The 18,842-nt window shown below is 42.9% G+C and overlaps 1 protein-coding gene and 1 non-coding gene across 2 annotated transcripts in view; one reads left to right on the top strand and one right to left on the bottom strand.

Annotated features, from left to right (window-relative positions):
- CPNE4 (copine 4) overlaps nt 1-18,842 on the top strand; it is a 687,587-nt gene that overhangs the window by 12,509 nt on the left and 656,236 nt on the right. The gene's annotated exons all lie outside the window — the stretch shown is intronic.
- Nucleotides 9,591-9,662, bottom strand: TRNAS-GCU (transfer RNA serine (anticodon GCU)). Its single transcript has one exon. It is a non-coding gene; the product is annotated as a tRNA-Ser (tRNA).

Here is an 18,842-nt window from a genome sequence, read left to right as displayed (position 1 = left end):
ATGCAGGAGGTCGAGGTTCTATCCCTGGTCAGGGAACTAGATCTCACATGCCCCCAACTAAAGATTCTGAGTGCCAAAACTATGACCTGGCACAGCCAAATAAATATTAAATTAAGTAAATAAATGTGTGTGTGTTTATGATAAGGAAAAGCAACAGTTAAATGACCAATTGCAGAACAAAACAAGATGTGGTGGCTTTATTGTTCACCGAAGTGTCCCTATCCCAGCCGGTGGTATGTAAAAAGTTACAGTTCACACAAGTTACTGACATGCATTGCCTTCAGTGTTCCTTGGGGCAAATGCCATGGCCAGAGAAGCACTGTGGGATCACTCTTGCTGTCTCGTTACAGTGAGAGAAATAGATGGAGGACTGGACTCAAGTCTAGCAGTTTGTATGTAATGTTGGCAGCTGAATCATGTTTAATTGTGGGTTAATGACTAAAATACTGCCTTTCCCATCATTTGTATTCATTGTCTAATGAGCATGAGATGGCCTAGTAGATACATTCCCCCTGTGTGTAATGGTCTGTGGTTGTTCAGATACGAATGCTCTGCCTGACTCTGAATGTTTTATGGGCTTCTTAAGTTTTACTGAGTAAAATCACCAAATCAGAGCTGCCATAACTCAATGCAATTCTTGGTGGATGATCAATGAGATCAGATCTCCTTTTATTTTTATAGAAACCAATGAACCGGTGTCAGGGGAGGGGAGCTTCTCCAGCAAGACCTGTGCAGTTATTTAAATGTAGAAGACCCTAGGATTGGAGAAAGCAATGGCACCCCACTCCAGTACTCTTGCCTGGAAAATCTCATGGACAGAGGAGCCTGGTGGGCTCAGTCCATTGGGTCGCTAAGAGTCGGATACAACTCAGCGACTTCCCTTTCACTTTTCACTTTCCTGCATTGGAGAAGGAAATGGCAACCCACTCCAGTGTTTTTGCCTGGAGAATCCCAGGGACGGGGGAGCCTGGTGGGCTGCCGTCTATGGGGTCACACAGAGTCGGACACAACTGAAGCGACTTAGCAGCAGCAGACCCTAGGATGAGAAGCAGGAAAGAGAAACCTCCAGTCATCTGACTGTGTGGTCTTCTTGACACCAAACATATGGATCAGTGGTTCATGGGGAAACTTTTAAAATGTTTATCCAGGTATTTTGTGTGACACATGCACGTTCCACAGATAAATCGAAGTAAATGAAAAAAATGAGTGATGCTGGATGATCATTCATCATCTTCCTTAAAGGCTGAATTTTGACACCAAGCATCTCTGTTGGTCGACCTGAGGTAACATGGAGTCCTTCACATGGCATTTCTGCAGAGGGCATGTTTTGCCTGGTGACTGTAACATTTTAGAGGAAATATTTTCCTGGAAAGAGGCAATTGTAGGAATATCCAAGGCATGAGGCAAGTTGAATCTCCTTTTCACCATCACATCAAACGGGAGACTGTGTTACATCCCCTGAGGGGCCATCTCCTGTGAATCCTTTTAGCTGAGTTTCTTTTGCTATTTGTAAATCATGGGCTTCTTGCCCAGAATTCTGTTTCTGAGTCCAAGGGCTCATGTGAGCAGCTCTCAGTGATGAATCCTGTTGGTTTTGCAGGTTGTTAGGTCCATTTTCTAGAACCCCTATTTTCTTTTTTTTTTTTTCTAATTTTCTTTTATTTTTAAACTTTACATAATTGTATTAGTTTTGCCAAATATCAAAATGAATCCGCCACAGGTATACATGTGTTCCCCATCCTGAACCCTCCTCCCTCCTCCCTCCCCATACCATCCCTCTGGGTCGTCCCAGTGCTCTAGCCCCAAGCATCCAGTATCGTGCATTGAACCTGGACTGGCATCTCGTTTCATACATGATATTTTACATGTTTCAATGCCATTCTCCCAAATCTTCCCACCCTCTCCCTCTCCCACAGAGTCCATAAGACTGTTCTATACATCAGTGTCTCTTTTGCTGTCTCGTATACAGGGTTATTGTTACCATCTTTCTAAATTCCATATATATGCATTAGTATACTGTATTGGTGTTTTTCCTTCTGGCTTACTTCACTCTGTATAATAGGCTCCAGTTTCATCCACCTCATTAGAACTGATTCAAATGGATAAGAAAGCTATGGTACATATACACAATGGAGTATTACTCAGCCATTAGAACCCCTATTTTCTAAAGTAAGCGCAAGGAATTGCCTGTCTGTCTGATGATTAGGACTTCCAAGGGCATGAGTTTAATCCCTGGTTGGGGAACTAAGATCCTGAAAGCCATATGGCCAAAAAATAAAAAGACAAAAAAAAAACAGGCACAACCATGAAAGGTAGCTGGGCCTCTGCTCCTTACCAGCCCTCCCTGTCCAGGGATGGGGCTCAGGGAAAACCAGACCTGCCCACTGACCCTCCATGTCTGCTCTGTGTCTACCTTGCCAACAGTCAGCCTCAGTTTCTGCCCGGCGAACACATGGAATCATGGAAATCCACCTGACATCATGGGAACATTGTCTTCCCTAAGTTGGGGAGAAGACACAGCATTTATTTAGGGAGATGCAGTGTGGTTACTTGGGTTTCCTAGGTGACACTAGTGGTAAAGAACCTGCCTACCAATGCAGGAGACTTAAGAGACTTGGGTTTGATCGCTGGGTCAAGAAGATCCCCTGGAGTAGGAAATGGCACCCCACTCCAGTATTCTTGTTGGGAGAATACCATGGACAGAGGAGCCCTGGTGGGCTACAGTCCATAGGGTTGTAAAGAGTCAGACATGACTGAAGTGACTGAGCACATAGCGTGCAATGTGGTTACTTAGGTGGAAACTTAAAATATTAGAGGAGGTGAACCTTTATGCTTTGCACCCTAGTCTGCAAAGTGACAGCTACAGCCTCTTGAATCCTCATCAGTCACGTTCATTCAGCATGAGCCAGAGTTATTAGGCAATGTCAGAAAGCATGACCATCTGATGCTACTGAGTATCGAGTGTCTTATATAGAGAGAAACAAGGAGGGTTAAGAGTTGAGAGCATCCAAATTATGCTTAATGGCTATTTCGGGTTGCTTTGTGGAGCATTGTTTGTGTTCTGCAGCTCGTGGTGTGACCTTGGGTACGTGCCAGATGTCCCAAATCACAGTCCAAAGGGTGGTGAGTGGTAGATGGATGATGTGGTGGGGGATGGAGGGAGGGAGAGGTGATGGCATTAGTCTTCCACTCAGGGAGAAACGTGAGCTGTGCTATGGGGGAGAAAGGCTCATGCTCCATCGTGTGATCTGGCAGCAGACTACTGATTCAAAGCTTATGCTGTTCCTTCCTTTAGGACCTGGAGTTCTTATGGTCTCCTTTCCCAAGGAGATAGCCAGAGTTTCCATCTGCTTAGCTCCACAGAGTTGACTGTGGGGTCATCATTTATTCATTCATTCGTTTGGGAGGGTGACAGGCTGCCTCTGCTGATATGTAAGCAGAGCCTCAGCCTTTGCATCTGCATCCAGGCTGCACCTTGGTTTTCCTTTCAGGAATTGCAGCCCTCAGAGCACTGGGGTTCAGCTGAGTGGCCCTGCCTCCTCCCATCCCACACTTAATCACGGTGGCAGGTCTGAAGGCTAAGGTCAAGCAGGATGTGAGCAGCCCAGGGCTGAGAAAGGGGAGGCCTGCTCACTTGCTCTTGGCTTTCATGTGTAGGAACCTTTGGGAAGAGAAGGGTAGAAAGGACAGGACCAGCATGGAGCACTATGCAGTTTGTGCTGTGTTCTGGCTCTGATACCTTTAAGCTCCATGGCCAGGAGGCATATTGCAGCGACAGATTGCCTAGTCCTGCTGGAAAAGCAGAATTTGTTCATTCTAGATTTTTAATTTTTAAGAGCTTGTAGTTCTTAGAACTTCTGAAATTTTTTTAATCTTAGGACTGGAGGTAGAGGGATTGATCTGCTGAAGAGTGGCTAAAGTTGCAGTTCAGGAAATTGCATGATTAGGTCAAGTGAGAAAATTAAAGCACATTCTCTGGGGTCATTAGTTTTATATTGGTTGCTTCTGTTGTTCTGTTTTAAAAAGTAAGTATCTAATTGCAAACTTTCCTTCTTCCTTATATGTGTATCTTCATGTTTCCCGTGAATGTATATTTACCTTTATTTATCAAATTTATTTTTCAGATATATTGTATTACATACTGATGCAATACCATGCCCATTACTTTGAATCAGTTATTTAAGTCCTTCATCTGAAATAAGAGCTATCTGAGTATTTCTGCTACTTAATACTTAGGGCTTAGAAGATTTCATGTGCATTTGAGGCAAAGTCCTACAGTAGAAGAGATGGCATGCTTTCTAAAGCTTGGAAATGAAGGTGCTAATACTCAGCTTCACAAAATTGTACATAATTTAAAACTGTAACACACTTTCTTACTTGCTTTATTTTTAAATGTTGATCCTGGCACTCAGAATCCCAGAGCTTCTCCTATTTTCTGATTTTACAACTCCTAAGGAACGTGCAAAAGGAAAGGTAATAAAGGACAATCGTTTCAAGATAAAAACATGATTCATAAAGGTGACAGCCATGCCATATGTGAGGAGTGACTAATAGCTGTCGTGTCTGCTAATGGCTTTTTAAAAATAAAATGATAAAGCAGATTTTCCTATTATTTTGTGTTTCAGTGCTTGCTCAAGTACATTGCCCTGATTCTTCTTCATACCCCAGCAGTGCTGTGTTAGAGCTTACTTAACTATTTCACATAGCTCCATGGTTATTCTTCTAGTATATTTTATGTTTCAAGACAATGATGTGGTATGTTAAAACCGTAACCGCCACTTTTTATTTCTGGAGAGTGCAGTTGAATGGATGGAAGGCAAAGCATTTTCAAGGTTTGCTCATTTGGAATTTCATCCAGAGCAGTGATGAACCAGTAGTCATGCGCTTAATGAAGCACAAGCACACATTTCGATGGCCTTCCCTTGCCATCCTCAGCAGATCTGCTGCAGGCCTCATGGGGACAGACAAACAGGCCCAAAGACAGCTGCGCTGAGTGAGGGATGGAAGGGGAGGAAAGCTCTTATTTTAAAATCCAGTTGTCTTGCATTTCTCTAATAATGAGTGAGGTTGAGCATCTTTTCATGTGTTTATTAGCCATCAGTATGTCTTCAGCCACTATAGAAGACAGTATGGAGACTCCTTAAAAAACTAGTATTAAATTCAACTGTCATCTTAGCAAAATTGGTTAGTTCTAGGAAATGCGTCTCTGTGAAATTCTGTTGTTTTTGGCAAATAACGGAACCCTTTCCCCTTCACTGATAAGCTCCTTGTATATGTCGGTAGTTTTCCTCTTGTTTGGGTCACAGGTCCCTTGGAGAATCTACTGAAAGCTATAGATTCTCTCACCTAAAAACTGAACACACTTACTTGTACACAAAAGTCTGCATCCAGTTTCAGGAGTTTATAGACCTCCCTGAGGCTGAGACCTTTTTCTTTTCCCATCAAGAACCCCTTCGTTATTTCTGCAGTGGATGTGTTCTTCATGGTAAATGTCTTTGAAAAACTACCTACATTAAACTTGTGACATGGTAGCATTCTTTTAGAGGAAAAGGGAGCAGTGGAACTGGGGACATTTAATTACCATAAATAGCTATGCATTGTGTTGTCTGGGGCACAGTCTGCATTGAGCATCTGGCTCCTCAGCTCCTGGGGATGCTTGGAGGAAGCAGGTGCAGGAGGGGTGAGGGCAGTGCCTTGGGGGTTGGCAGCCAGGGAGGCATGGCTGCGTGCCAGTCGTTGTCCTCAGGGCACTCCCTGCCCCCGCTCTGTGAAGTCCAGGGGCCCTGATTCCCTGACGGGCTGCCCAGGAAGCTAGAGAGTTGAATGCGTCATGTGATGCCCTGCCACAAATAAGAGGAGAAGGTCTCCTGCCGCATTTCTGGTGGAGGGCCAGCAGTGCCCAGGCTTTTGCCCAGATATCCTCCAGAGCTCCAAGCCCTGGGTCATGAGACACAGCGTTTCTGGGACCTGCTTCCCTAGACCAGGGGTGCTGTGCTCACAGGAGATAGTGGTTGCTTACCAGTGAAGCAAATTGGCCTTGGAAGTGGTTCCCACACATCTTTATGCACGTGCGTCAGGCAGCTTGGAACTAGGTGCTGGGTGCCTTATAAGGTCCCAAGAGATATTTTGGAAATAGAGAGGGAAGAAGAATGAACATGGAGGACCTGGAAGCTCAAGGGTAAGATGTGTCCTCCATCCCTCCTGCTCCTTCCTCTATCATTCTGTCCATCTTTCTTTCCTTCCGTTCTTTCATTCTTCTCTCCTCCTTCCCTCTCTTTCTCCCTCTATTTTTCTTTCCCCTCCTCACTTTTTTCCCAGTACTCTTTCTTTCAATCCTTTCTTCCTTTCCGTCCCTGCTTTCAAAAGATGTGTTCAGGCGTCTGCCTGGTGCTGTTGGTTCTCAGCTGGAGTGGAATTTTGGTGCCCTTTCTGGGTCCAGCTCTTCCTACCAGGGAGCATTTTTGTACTGTGTTGCCTTCCCCTGCTCCTTCCTTCATCAATATATTGAACAGCTGCCTTTAGAGAAAAAAAGCTAAAATGATTATGGACTTCACTTTCAGGAAGGAAGATTAAAATCAAATTTAGGAATTGAGGTACAAATATGTGAAAAGCTAAATAATAGTGGAATGATAACATGATGTCTTCAAACAAGAAGGTGAGATGCCAGAAGACAGAATAAGCATTATTGTTAGATGAGTGAAACGAGACATGTTTGAGTTAGGAGAATTGAGCAGTTTTTGTGGAATAGGTGGGTTTGGGAAAGGTTTAGAGAGAAGGAGTGTAAACTGGGGTTCCAAATAGCGTTTTCATATTTGGAAAGAAAGAGAATTTTAGTCCAGGAAAGGGGAATGACGTGGGTAAAATCTCAGTGGTGTTGGTCTTTTTCTTTGGTCTCCTACATTTTCAAGGGAAAGTTCCAGTCCAGGGAACCTGTCTTTCTCTCCTGGTCATGGCTATCTTGTCTCCAGTTCTGTATCTTTTCCCACATTTTAAATTCAGCTGTTGACGTGCTCAGGGGAAGCACCTGGTGTGTCTCAGCCCCTGCTCTGATCAGCAGACTGGTCACTTTCTGCTACATGTAAGGAGCTACTTGGAGGGGATATTTAAACTGAAGAGAAGGCATTGAACCATCTTTCCCAGCGTAGTGGTTGAAATTCCAACAGTAATTTTTTATCAGCCCTCTGGAACCAGAGCACTGCTTCAGGACTCATGATTTAACATGCTGGAGGTCTCAGAGCACCTGAAGTCAAGGCTTTGGATTGTCATTCTTTATGTGACTTGTCCAGTGTGATTGAGTCCTGTCCAGGAAACACTCCCATTTTTCTTGCACATTTTATGTACATTTAGCCATTGTTCTTGTAAGTTTTCATAGTAGATAGGTATTATAAGTTGAAGCCAATCTGTATTATTTTGTTCCAGCATCTTGAGTCCTTGAAGAAATAGTTGATTTTTAAGATGCCTGCTGAGCTTTGTACCTACCCTGGTGTCTGGGTCTTTCCTGGCAGTGACTTGAGTCAAATCTGACTAATATACTGTGGTGACACCTGGGCTGTGGAAGTTGAAGATTCTAAGTTTAATCCCTCTGAGTCTCGAATTTCTCTTTGATTGTTCCATTGGATCCTTTCCAAAGCTTAGCCTCTTTGGCAACATTGCCAGGGAGATACAGGGTTGCTGGGATCCTCCTAGGCATGTGGGCTTTTGATATTTGCCCCTAAGTAAAAGAAATAATTCCTTCACCAAATACTTGCTAGTTGTCCAGAATTAAAATTTTCTCATTGGTCCATTACATTTGATTATTGAAAAGTTCACATTCAGGCATCGTATATGTCACATGTTGTGTGTGTGTGTGTTTGTGTGTGTGTGTGAAGAAAGAATTCTTTTTCAAGAACAGTGTGGTGATTCTCAGGATCTAGTTGATCTTCTCTTTCATAATCTGGTTTAAAAGGTTACTTTGGAGCAGAAGGGGAAGGGAGATGATGACCCTGGTGGTAAATGTAAGCCTAACTGAAAGCTGTCCTAGAATGCTCTTGTCAGAGGACAATTTTGAAAGTTTTAATTCAGCTCCCCATGTTATGCAAAAAGGAAAACCTAGGTCCAGAAATGTGAAGTGATTTCTACCAATGTGATCAACAGATTTTAAAGACAAACCAGGATCTAAGTACAGGTTCTCTGACTCTTAGAAATAATTACATGTACAGAATCTGTGCAGCCTGTTATCAAAATATGTAGGAAAAAGAAAGCAATGATAAATAGTTTTCAGCAGAATAAAGGAAACAGTATTTTTGCCACATTTAATTAGGAGTGATTTAACAAAATGTTTCAGAAAAAATTTTAAATTGGAGGATAAATATTTCTCACGAATACAGAGATCTTTTGCTAGGATATTTAGGGTCTGTTTGAAAAATATTATCGGTTAAAAAATGCAATCAGACTTATTGCCCGTGACATTCACATAACACCATATAATGACTTTGGAGAGGTGTAGGGTGCTAAGCTAATCAAAAGCTATTCAGTTGCTTGAAAACTATTAAATAACTGTTTTTGTGAAAGAAGCCAAGTACATAGTATATTAAAAGATACTAGAAGTGCAGTCTTCTCATATACCATGGGATGCAGTCAAAACTGTAATTAGACTATATTTCCTGCTCCCGAAGCCAGTGTTAGACAAAAGAAGAGATTAAAATAGTTTATGAATCAAAAATATTTTAAGTAAAAAAGAAAGAAAAAGGAAAGAAAAATCATTTGGGTATTGAGAAAGGGAAAACCAAATGGTCTAATGAACAAAGCTACCATTTGTAGCCCAGCTTGATGGTGCCTCCTCCCACCTCTCCTTCTCAGCTGCCCCTCATTCTCACCCCAGTCTCTGAGAAATGCCTGACCCCTGTACTCCCCTAGGATCTTGGGAAGGTGTGGAGAGGAGGCAGGGACTGCCCCGGCCATTTTCTCTACTCTGTTGCCTTAGGGAAAGCTCTCGTAGGGTCAGAGAGAGCACTGTTCCCAGCTGTAGGCACATATCCAGGGCCTGGGAGGTGGTTGAAGAAAGGTCTTCTTTATGAGCTGCAGATAGGCCTTCTTTCAGCTCCTCCAGTAGCAGCTACCCTCTTAGAGCTGAGTTTGGGTGCAGAGCCCTTAAGATAGTCCTGGGTTCCCCACCCAGGAGAGTGTGCAGAGTGAGCTCATGGCAGTCATGAACAGTTTGGTTTAGCTTCAATCCAGATCTCTTAGTTTGCTCTCCTTCTCTCAGAGTCACTACTGTCATCTACCCCAAACATGTGCTGATCACCTGTGTTGTTGCATTGTTAGAAAGCTATGGTATAAATAGAGCAGAAGAGCTCTGGAGCTGGAATACCTGGGTCCATGTCTGGACTCCACACTTAGTAGCGCATGATTTTGGGCAAGTTATGCAATTTCTTTGGGCCTCAGTGCCATTATCTATGAACATGGAATAATAATGATGCGTGAGTGCCTAGTTGCTCAGTTGTATCTGACTCTTTGCAACCCTATGGACTTAGCCCGCCAGGCTCCTCTGTCCATGGGATTTGCCAGGCAAGAATACTGGAATAGGTTGCCATTTCCTACCCCAGAAGATCTTCCCTACCCAGGGATCGAACCTGGATCTCCTGCATCAGCAGGCAGGTTCTTTACCACTGAGTCACCAGGGAAGCCCTGGAATAATAATGATGATAAGTCCCGAGACATGGGTTGTGAGGTTCTTAAATGAGAAGGGAAAAGCACTGTGATAGCGCCTGACATGGAAGAGTGGCTCTGTAGATGTTAGTGATGATTATTACTCTAACCTGTATGGATGCTGGGAAAGGGTATGAATACCATCCCTGCCCTGAACAGATTATGCTGTAATCTGGGAAACTGAACATTTTTCGGTCATGAAGAAGGAAGTTGGTCTTGTAAAACTGGTCTAGTGGTGCTGAATTCTCTTAGTTTTCACTTGTCTGTAAAGCTTTTGATTTCTCTGTCAAATTTGAATGAGAGCCTTGATGGGTAAAGTGATCTTGGTTATAGGTTTTTCCCTTTCATCACTTTAAATATATCTTGCCACTCCCTTCTGACCTACAGTTTCTGCTAAAAAATCAGCAGATAATCTTACGGGGTTTCCCTTGTATGTTATTTGTTGCTTTTCCCTTGTTGCTTTTAATATTTTTTCTTTGTATTTAATTTTTGTTAGTTTGATTACTGTGTGTCTTGCTGTGTTCCTCCTTGCATCTATCCTGCCTGGGGCTCCCTGTGCTTCCGTGACTTGGGTGACAGTTTCCTTTTCCATGGTTGGGAAGTTTTTGACTATAATCTCTTCATATATTTTCTCAGACCCTTTCTCTTTTTCTTCTTCTTCTGAGACCTCTAAAATCCAAATGTTGATGTGTTGGAAGTTGCTCTTATGACCTTGTGTGTCTAGCAAAGGATCACTTTTATGTCTGAGGATGGATTGCTGGCCATGCCTGTGTGATCTAGCATGGATGGAGCAGAGGGTCCTTATTTTCCAAAAAGAGCTAAGCCCTCCAATCATGTTACTTTTTCCAGATCTTAGCCTTCTGAGAAATCCTGTCTGGGTTTCATTCACTCTTTAGGAAAAAAAATAAAAAGCACGTGGTTACATAGGAATAACTATGTGTAACTGGCCAAAGAAGTTAATTCAAGTTAACACATGAATTCTTAAATATGCTACTGTTTTCAAGGCCATCTTTTTGATTGTGCCCCTTTGGTATCCAGGGAAAATGCAGAGGGAAGACCAGTCTGTTTTGTGGAATCTTGTATGAATTTATCAATCTCATAATGCCTAGAAGATGCATCTCTTAGAGCAAAGCCTCCATACTCTAGTAAGTCCCTCCTCTTATTGTGTGATATCAGTCTTTTCAGGGAAGGATTTCACACCATTGCCACTTTGGATACTAACTTCTGTTTGGCTGGTAGTGTCAATTCTTGGTGGCTTTCATGGCTCCTGTCAGTGAACCGGGGCTCAGGTTCTGCCCTCTTTATGCCCAGCACTGCCTCAAGCAGAGGTCAGCAAACTAACCAAGGAGCCCGATCTAGTCTGCCACCAGTCTTTATAAATAAAGCTTTATTGAGATGCAGCCACAGCCATGAATTGATATATTACCTATGACTGCTTTTGTGCTACAAATGCAGCATTAAGTAGTACTTGTGAGATGCCATATGGTCCACAAAACCTAGTAAAAGTCCTGTGCAGCCTTCTGAACCTCGACCTAAAGATTAGATGTAGAGAGAGGGGGAGTCCTCCAAGGCCACCACATAGAGAGGCAGAGATCACAACTGCTCAGCTGTAGGGAAATTCAGAACAAGAAAGTATAAGATGAGAGTAAGGAAGTTGCCTGTAGAACCAAGGAGATGAAGTAGAAGCTGAACTGTTTGGATACAGGCTTCTGCTGTGGTATGTAGCAACTTATCAGATTCCACTGGAAGTTGCCCCTGATCATATGTTTTTCTCATCACAGGGGTCACATGAAATCCTCCAGTGAAGGGAAAGGTAGTGGGTCTGGGACACGATTTCCTCTCTCCCTACAGCTTTGCTGTGATGGCTCGTTACAGTCTCCAAACAAAACTGCCCTTGGAGATTTGACCTTACATTTCTGTGCTGACTCAGAACTGGGTAATGAGATTCCTGTATTTTCAGCTACAAGAACCCCTCACTCCTTTGAAGGTGCTGTGTGAAGTATCCCCAAGGAAGCCACACCACTCCAAGTGTCTGCCTTTCCCGTTTCTGTCATTGAAAGGGCCACAAAGAAGACAGAGTATGAAATGCAGTCTTGTTGACCCACGAATCTTGCTTTGTAAGGAGAGCAGTGGCTTAGGAGCCACTCATTTTCTGTATATTACTGGCTCCATCTCTACTAAGAGCTTGTCAGTCTGATCTCAGCTCTGTGACAACCCCTTCCCAGAGCTTCTTCACAGGACTGCCAGCCTGGGATCTCTGCTACTTGCTGGCTGTTCACTGTGGCCCAGGACTGCCTCCATCCAGATGGGCACCATTTCCAACTTACACAAGGCATCTTGTGGACTGGCAGCAGTCCTGGGTCCTGTTCCTTCCCCTCTCTGAGCTTTGGTGTTGCCTGCTTGGGGAAACTGAGCTATATGACTTCCAAGGCGTCTCTTAACTCTTTGATTCATAGTCCTTTTGAGGAGTCTGTGTGGCTGGCGAAGTTCCCTTCATGCTCTGTGCTGCTTCCCTGCCTGGAGTGCCTTTGAAACCAGCAGGGAAAGCTGTGTGCCAGGAAATCCAAGGGCTTGAGAAGAGAGGGCTCTTGGGTTGCTCTGGAGACTGGATGTGACAGTGTCAAGGCAAATACTGGCTGTGAGTGTCAGACCAAAGGCAGATATGGCTGAGCCTAGACTGATCTTCTCAACATCAGAGCAGGAGAAAAGCCGGAGCCCCTCTGGCTCCATGTGCAGGGAGAACAGCAACATGTGCACAAGTATCTTCTCTCCCTGACCAGACCATGGCTAGAGTCTGACAGTAGAGATCTGGACACCAGAGTGACCAGATGCCTGGGCTGAGCAAAGGGACAGTCATAGGGAGGAGAACAAGGCACCCTGTGGGTGTGAATACACAGAGGTGAGGCTCACTGAGGCCACAGACCCTCTAGGGAAGAGGCACCTCTGAGCTTCCTTGAGATCTTGTCAAACACACACTCCAGTTCCCTTAGGTTACTAAAGGTTTGGTATATTTTTCTTAAAAACCTTGTTTTCTTCTGTGTTGTCCCTACTTTGTTGGGTGTTGATAATGATGGGTGTGGACCTGGTGTGAAATGATTTCCTATTATCTCATGTAATTTAAACCTCACATGGCTAGCTGTGGCCAGTTCTTTCTACATTTGGCAGAAGAGACAACCATGGCTCACTGCAGTTAGATAATCTACACCAAGGCCATAGAGCTAGAAAGTTCTGCAGCTGAAATTCTAACCCAGACCTTCCACCCGGATGATATTGCTTTTAAATGCTGTGTCCTTATGCCTGTCCACATTGGCTTGAATGTGGCTAATGGAATTGCTAGTGCAATGAGGTTGCAGGAGCACGGGGCGCTTTCTTACCTGTGCAGAGTTAACAGAACTCAGGGTTCGTTAACAGCACTGCTGACACTGGGGCAGAGAATTCTTTGGGTGGGGGGACTTCGCTGTGCATTGTAGGAAGTTTAACAGCATCCCTACTCTCTACCCACTAGGTGCCAGTAGCATCTTCATCTCCACCCACTTGTGGCAACCCAGAATGTCTCTAGATTTCGTTAAATATTCCCTAGGAGACAAAATTGATCTTGCTCCAGTGAGATCACTGACATGTTAATTAAAAAAAAAAAAAGGAAAAAAATCTCTCATATATAATTCTTTTATTGTCTACCGTTTTTCCCCCTTATACACCAAAATTCTACTCTTCAAGGGCTTGAGCCCTTCTTCCTACTTGGCTGACATCCTGAACTGTGTCACTGGGAACACTTTACCTTGCTGGCATCTTGTCCAGACACTCTCTCTTTGAGCCTAGAGCCTCCTGGGGGAAGTATTAAGAGACAACGAGCTATGAAAACAGTGTGTTCTTCCTTGTGCTAAGCACCTCTGCTCCAGCAGTAAAACGCTTCAGTGGTGCGAACATATGGCATCAACTCAGCCTCTGAAAACCATGCTGGGCATCTAACATGCATGGAGGAAAGGGGACAGGCTGTGTGAGCTCTGGAGGCTTTTGGAAGGGACTCCCCTCTCCCCAGGAGCAGCTGGGTTGGGGTTCCTCAGAAATCTTGATTCCACACAGGCCAAGGCTTTGCAGGCCTTGAAGCCATTGCATTTTGCTCCTTTAATTAAACTCCCTGCAGCCCTTGACATCTGCCACAGAGAAAGGCCTAGAGCAGAGCAGCCTCGTGGCTCAGTGCCAGCCCTCGCCTTGGCTCCAGGCAGGCGTCTAATAAGTGAGGGGTCAGGGCACACCAGTAGGGACCCACTACTGTGTGCCTTCTGCCCACACAGCCTTCTGAGGGTGGGGTGTCACTTGGAGACTTCTAGGCCAATAAACAGCCTGGGGTATTGGTCTCAGAGCAGGGTGTCTGAGCTGCTTAGCCACCCAGTTTAATAGTCCCAGCTGTAAAAGGTTAGTGAGGTCAGGGGTTTAATGTGCCAGAAAGTGATGCCTGTGAATTTTCATCAACGTGCTTCATCGGGGATGTCATCATGGGATCTGACAATGAGTTTTAAAATAGTCTTTTTTTCAGAACATAAATGTTTGGAGCTAAATAGAATTATCAGGAAAAATCTTTGAAAGCTTAGTCCACAGGGATTATATACATATCCTGAACCTAGGGTGTACATGTGCCCAAACCTTTATGCCCATGTGAACACATGCACTTGTCTCCATGTGAAGGATGAGGGGCTTAAATCCAGATGAGCCTGTTTCACATTCCAAGTCAAGTCAGTTTCTTCATATATCCATGGATGAGTTACTTATGATCTCTGAGCCTGTTTCCTTATCCTTAAAGTAGGAATAATTGTACTGACATCATTGGCACTGTTGTGAAGGTTACCGATAATGTGTTTGAAGTTAACAAAGTGTAGAAGACACTCAATAAATGATGATGTTGTTTCTATCAAAATATCCTGTTGTGAATTGTTAGGGAAAAGATACCAAGTCTAAGGTAGAACTGAATTTCTTAGATTACTCTTCAATACTTAGGTTACTATATCTCATACTTCCTTCATTTCACTCTTGGGACTGAATGTGAGTATATTCAATTTCAAAATGCTCTTTCATTCAATAATAATAACATGATCTTTCAGGAACTTGAATTACTATCACTTAATACCTCCAAAGGCTCCTGTTTTGTGTTCATTGCTGTGAACCTTTATGAAGCATGTACTGTGTGCCAGACATAGATCCAAAGGCTGAGTATCCAGCAGTTAAAACAAAGCTCCTGCTTGCTGATGGTTTATGTGCTGAGTCTGCTTCAGCCATGCCTCCGGGAAAGATGTGCCATCCCATGGCAGAGATAACCACTGTGAACAGACTTCATGTCATGCTCTGTGTTGGATGCTTAGGGGAGAAACATGTAGTGATGAAAAGAAACACTGAAATATGGCAATGTGGTTGGTTTGTTGGGGAACTGACACATGAGCAAGTGATTGAGACAGAAAATGCAAAACCATGACAGGTGTCATGGAAATCTAAGAATTGATTTAGAATAAATTTATGGATGAATAATTCATTAAAGCTGATTAAGGGAAGTTGAGGGCATGGTTCCTGAAACATAGTATGCGAATGTTTGAATGGATGAATTGTTGAATGGAGGGGAGGTCTGCCATGTACAGTTGTGTAGGTTTCATATTGCACTCCACTGTAGGCCATTCAAACTGTGATGATGGTGTTCAGCCTCTGTGCTCATGTGCCAAGAATTTCACATGTGATCTCAGTCAATCTTCCTAACACTCCACCGTTTAAGTGGTGTTTTCTCCATTCTGCAGGCATGGACTTGGGCACTCAGTGAAGCTGCTACCTGCCCAGGTTCATAAAGGAAGTCAGTAGAAGAGAGGACCCACAATTGGAATCAGACCCCTTTTAACTCCAGAGTTCCTGCTTGGAGAATAGGAGAAAAGAGTAGCTTAAAAGGAAACTTAATGGTTTGGATCTTGTCTTTTAGAACAAAATGTTTGGGTCTCTGAGGTCAAAAGGAGAAGTAGAGACACTAAAATGATTGCTTTTCCAGGTTTCAGGCTTCAGGTCACAAGCTTAGTGAGACCCTTGCTCTGTTTTCTCCACCGTGATCACATCACACTCTAAGTGCTCCATCCTTCTCTCCTTAAGGGAAGCATGGATCCCAGACCCCAGAAAAACCCATCTAGTAGAGGTGGTAAATACACCATTTGTATTATTCACAAAATTAATAATAAAAAAAGATAACAGCACTGGACCAGATGAGTATTATCATGTCCACTGTTATTGTAGTGGACACTCAGCCTCTTGGCCAGGAGATGACATGCAGCTCAGATGTGCTATTTCTTTTATGAGTAAGTTTATCCTCTCTCCATTCCTGAGTCAGCAATAAGCTGGATAATGCACTGCCATGTTGGTGTCCCGTCAGGACTGTGAGCTAACAGGACCTTCCCAACACTGGCCCCTGAAGTCTCAGCACTTCATGCTCCTGTGTGATCCTGGAAATTGGCAGGAGCAGGGGGTCAACTGACTGCACCTGATTTCTAGTTGCTCTTAAAAGGCAGTTTATTTCTCATCAGATTCATAATGTATCTGTTCAGTCTAGAGAATTGTAGTTCTTAGGTGAAAGAAAACATTATGGCAGGTTAAGTAGAATTGTAGATAACGGTGAATACAATTTTAAAATTTCAGGAAATGGAGGGTTAGAAGTTGCATGGATTTTGAAGGGGAATGTAGTCTGCCTGCTTTGGAAACATCCTGCTTCGTATACTGTTCTTCTCTTTGAATTCCAGAACCTGTAGGATTCTTAGAGATAATGTACTTACAGTTGTAGACAGGCTGTACCTCTTTTGTTTGGTTATCTTAGAGAAAGAAGGGGAGGGGTGAGGAAGAGAATTATATTTCAGAGTTATGTGCTTATTTCCTTAATTTCTTCCAAGGGTCCTGACAATGAGATATTATTGTCTCAATTTTACTGTTGATGAAACTGAGGTCCTCAGAAGTCCCAGGGCCCAGGGTGTGTGTTCAAGATTTTCGTCTCTGGACTGCTCATGCCCTTTCTGTAGTAATGTTTATTTTTACACTCAGGGAGGGAGTTTTCTTAAATAGGAGGAGGAGCATTTCTGTTTTAACTAATATCTATTCTAGGTAAATAAAAACAACAATAATGGGTATTAAATGAGTAATTGCTATGTTAGACGCTATGCTAGGTGTTGTATTTCTCTGCTGAGGAAGGCACTGTTCTTCTGTATTTGACAAGTGATGGAGCTGATGCTCAGAGGCAAATGATTCCCTAGATTGGGACAGGTGTTAGAAGCGCTCTGTTTTTGTACTCGTTTACTCTTTGTACTTTGCTTCCTTCTCTGAAGCATAGTGGCTTACAGCTCATATGTATGCATAACAGGAATGGAATATTCTTTTTTTGTGTGTGTGTGACTGTATTAGTCAGGATAATACAGGTTGTGCTAACTTGACAAATACCCACAGTGAATTGGTATCTTGTAGCAGCTTTCTAGGGCCCCTATCCCCCATCATCAGTGGTGTAAGATGTGCCTTGACCTTTGGCTCTGCATTTCCACACAAAGCCCTTTCATAGTCACTCCAGTGGGACAGCTGGGTGCTGGGACTGTCCTGCCCTGGTCATTGAAGAGAAATACATCATAGTGATCACATCCTATCAAGCTGAAATTAGTTGTATGCCCCTAGACAGCAAAGAAAGTGGAGAGGAGGAATTCTGCCCTCTGCACAGAAGAGGAAAGTTAGATGTAATTGATCTTGAAGATTCTAGTCCCCTGGTACTGATCCTTTGTTTTATTTCTTCTATTGAGTATAGAAAAAGTTAAAGGTAGCAGTTATAATACTATGATATCTCTTCAGAATACTTTCATGGATTTGCAGTTCCATTTGGCAAAGGGTACTAATTTCCATTCCATATGTTTAACCACAGTGACTCATGTCCAACTCTGGCTATTTTAAGTTTTTGTATGTTGGCTATACCAGTAACTGCAATTTTTTTAAAGGATAAGATACTTCTTCTAAACTGTCAAAAATGTTTTACCTCAGGAAATTGTTCTATTTTCTTGATAATATCTCAAATTATCCCTTAACTGGAGTTCTCAACTTTTTTAAACATCAGTGTAAAAATATTTTCCAACAGATTGTTCAAATCCTTCACAAAATAATGCTAAGTGAACCTAACAAAATATAAAATTGTATATATTATGATTCCAAATTTCTCTGTCTCTCTGATAATTGTTGTCTGTGTCACTGTCTTCTACACACACACACGCACGCACACACACACACACATCCATATTGTAAATCAGTACATCAAAATATTGACAGCTGTAGTATCTGAGCCTAATGATTATTTTTATTATCTTTTCCAATCTTTTTGGAATTAAAAAAAAACTTTATACCAAAATATCTCTAAAAATTAACATACTTTTCTCAGATATGTTATAATCAGAAAAATGCATTTTATATGTAGATATAAATATAGAATGATTATGTATTTCTTGTTATTTTGTCTCACAGAACAGAATTCAATGGTTGCTTATCATAGATTATTCCTTGTTTCCTTTTTCAAGTCATTTAGAACTTGGAGGCAGTGTTGAGAACAGGAAAGGAGAGAGATGCCATTCAGAGATGAAGGGAGTATCATTTGCATCATGAAATCCAGTTTAATTAGGGTCAGCTAGTCCCCACATCCCTCTCCTCTTTTCTTCTTCCTGGATAGTTACTGGTATCTTCTGATGAATGTCATCTTGCAGTTAACATGCTGGTGCCAGCGACTTTCAGCATCTCACCTGCTATGGCTCCTAGGTATCAGCAGCCTTGTCTTTTCAATTAGGACATATATGGCTCTGTTTATTCAAGTAACTTTGTACTTTCCCAGATTCTAGTGAATTTGGATGGAGAAGAGGGACATTGGTTGAATTTTAGTTTAATCACTTGCCTATTGGGAAACATGGAAAAAAGATGGCATTAGGATGGTTTGTACGAGGCCAGGATAATGCATCTGCTGGGGCCTGATTCCTACTGCCTTGTCACCCTGCTACAGAGCACTGAAGGTGAGCAGCAGGCCTGCCACCCAGGAGCAGAAAGTGAGGATGGCTTCCCTTGAAAGAAGGAGAGAAAGTCAGCCCATGGCTGTCAAGGTCATCCTAATCCTTGCTGTCTGAGTT

This window comes from Bos grunniens, chromosome 1 (assembly GCF_055505025.1).
Source record: "Bos grunniens cultivar Pamir isolate PY7600 chromosome 1, Bosgru_T2T1.0, whole genome shotgun sequence".
NCBI lineage: Eukaryota > Metazoa > Chordata > Mammalia > Artiodactyla > Bovidae > Bos > Bos grunniens.
This window is presented reverse-complemented; position numbering and strand designations above follow the sequence as displayed.